Source organism: Styela clava, chromosome 2, assembly GCF_964204865.1.
Source record: "Styela clava chromosome 2, kaStyClav1.hap1.2, whole genome shotgun sequence".
Taxonomy (NCBI): Eukaryota; Metazoa; Chordata; class Ascidiacea; order Stolidobranchia; family Styelidae; genus Styela; species Styela clava.
The window spans coordinates 28,680,598-28,683,097 of record NC_135251.1 but is presented as its reverse complement, the minus strand read 5'-3'; the positions used below and the strand labels follow the sequence as shown (position 1 = coordinate 28,683,097).

The window sequence follows — 2,500 nt, the reverse complement described above, 5'->3', positions numbered from 1 at the left end:
ATACTTCCCCCGGAACCCAAAGACTTTGGTTTCCCGGAAGCTGCCGGAAAGGTCGTCATGGTAACGCCTCCCAATCGCTAGTTGGCATCGTTTATAGTCAGAACTAGGACGGTATCTGATCGTCTTCGAACCTCTGACTTTTGCTCTTGATTAAAGAAAACATTCTTGGCGAATGCTTTCGCAGTAGTTCGTCTTCCGCCGATCCAAGAATTTCACCTCTAACGGCAGAGTACGGACGCCCCCGTCTGTCCCTCTTAATCATTACCTCGTGCTCCGAAAACCAACAAAATAGAACCGAGGTCCTATTCCATTATTCCATGCAACACTATGCAGGCGAACAGCCTGCTTTGAACACTCTAATTTTTTCAAAGTAAACTTATCGGCCACCGCCGACACTCAGTCAAGAGCACCGACGGAGAACCGAAGGTGAGGCGAACGCAACCAGTGACACGCCTTGCGACGGACCGGCGGCGCTCGCCCAAAATCCAACTACGAGCTTTTCAACCGCAACAACTTTAGCATACACTGTTGGAGCTGGAATTACCGCGGCTGCTGGCACCAGACTTGCCCTCCAATGGATACTCGTTAAGAGTTTTAGGATGTACTCATTCCAATTACAGGGCCTCGTTAGAGTCCTGTATTGTTATTTTTCGTCACTACCTCCCCGTGTCGGGAATGGGTAATTTACGCGCCTGCTGCCTTCCTTGGATGTGGTAGCCGTTTCTCAGGCTCCCTCTCCGGAATCGAACCCTGATTCCCCGTTACCCGTTATCACAAAGGTAGGCACGTAGCGTACCTTCGACAGTTGATAGGGCAGACACTTGAATGATACGTCGTCGGTGCAGAGACCGTACGATCCGCGTGGTTATCCAGAGTCATCAAACGTCACAGGACGAACCCGGTCGGTTTTGATCTGATAAAAGCGCGCCTCCCGAAGTCGGCGCTTAATGCATGTATTAGCTCTAGAATTACCACAGTTATCCACTTCGCTTACGAGACCAAATAAACCAAGACTGATTTAATGAGCCATTCGCAGTTTCGCTTTACGAGAACTCGTACTTGCACCTGCATGGCTTAGTCTTTGAGACAAGCATATCACTACTGGCAGGATCAACCAGATAGCTGCGACAGCTGCGCTCGGCCCTTGCTGGGCCGCCCGGCGCGTGCTCGTCGCATTCGTTTAAGACCGAGGCGATCGCCTGCGGCCGTACTCAGCTTCGACAGTCGCTGGCCGCGACGTCCACGCTCTCGCCGGCAGTGCCAGGCGGAGCGATTTGCGTTTTTTCTTTGCTCGCCCTCTCTCGGGCTCGATCCATTCAGTTTCGCACAAACAAGAGCTCTGCCGGCCGCCTGCAGCGGTGCCTAAAACCCGGGCATAACAATGCGACCGTTCTGCTAGGCCGACAAGCGCTCAAGCCAGACGCTCGATCGAACGCCCCCTACATATTAGTCGAGACAACGGCTCGCTCATTAGCATCGCGTTTGTACTTTAACTTTTTTTGACTCGGTTTCTTTCGACGCCGATGCCGGCGACGCAGCACTCTCTCGCCCGCCAGCCACCGAGAAAAGGGTGCGCTCCGACCGGCCCCGCACCGCTCTTCCTTGGCTCATTCGAAATTACTGTCTTTCGCTCTGACATGCCTTACCTAGGGTTAGGTTAGTATGCTTGCACGTTTGTACTTTACCTTTTTTCGGCTCGGCTTCTTTCGACGCCGATGCCGGCGACGCAGCACTCTCTCGCCCGCCAGCCACCGAGAAAAGGGTGCGCTCCGACCGGCCCCGCACCGCTCTTTCTTGGCTCATTCGAAATTACTGTCTTTCGCTCTGACATGCCTTACCTAGGGTTAGGTTAGTATGCTTGCACGTTTGTACTTTTAACTTATTTCGGCTCGGCTTCTTTCGACGCCGATGCCGGCGACGCAGCACTCGCTCGCCCGCCAGCCACCGAGAAAAGGGTGCGCTCCGACCGGCCCCGCACCGCTCTTTCTTGGCTCATTCGAAATTACTGTCTTTCGCTCTGACATGCCTTACCTAGGGTTAGGTTAGTATGCTTGCACGTTTGTACTTTAACTTTTTTCGGCTCGGCTTCTTTCGACGCCGATGCCGGCGACGCAGCACTCTCTCGCCCGCCAGCCACCGAGAAAAGGGTGCGCTCCGACCGGCCCCGCACCGCTCTTTCTTGGCTCATTCGAAATTACTGTCTTTCGCTCTGACATGCCTTACCTAGGGTTAGGTTAGTATGCTTGCACGTTTGTACTTTAACTTTTTTCGGCTCGGCTTCTTTCGACGCCGATGCCGGCGACGCAGCACTCTCTCGCCCGCCAGCCACCGAGAAAAGGGTGCGCTCCGACCGGCCCCGCACCGCTCTTTCTTGGCTCATTCGAAATTACTGTCTTTCGCTCTGACATGCCTTACCTAGGGTTAGGTTAGTATGCTTGCACGTTTGTACTTTAACTTTTTTCGGCTCGGTTTCTTTCGACGCCGATGCCGGCGACGCAGC

The 2,500-nt window shown here is 53.9% G+C and overlaps 1 non-coding gene across 1 annotated transcript in view; it reads right to left on the bottom strand.

Moving 5' to 3' along the window:
• LOC144420318 (small subunit ribosomal RNA) overlaps window positions 1–1,121 on the bottom strand; it is a 1,809-nt gene extending 688 nt beyond the window's left edge. The window contains exon 1 of the ribosomal RNA XR_013474671.1: window positions 1–1,121. This exon is cut by the window's left edge and continues 688 nt beyond it. This is a non-coding gene — a ribosomal RNA (small subunit ribosomal RNA).
• Between the last annotated feature and the right edge of the window lie 1,379 nt (window positions 1,122–2,500).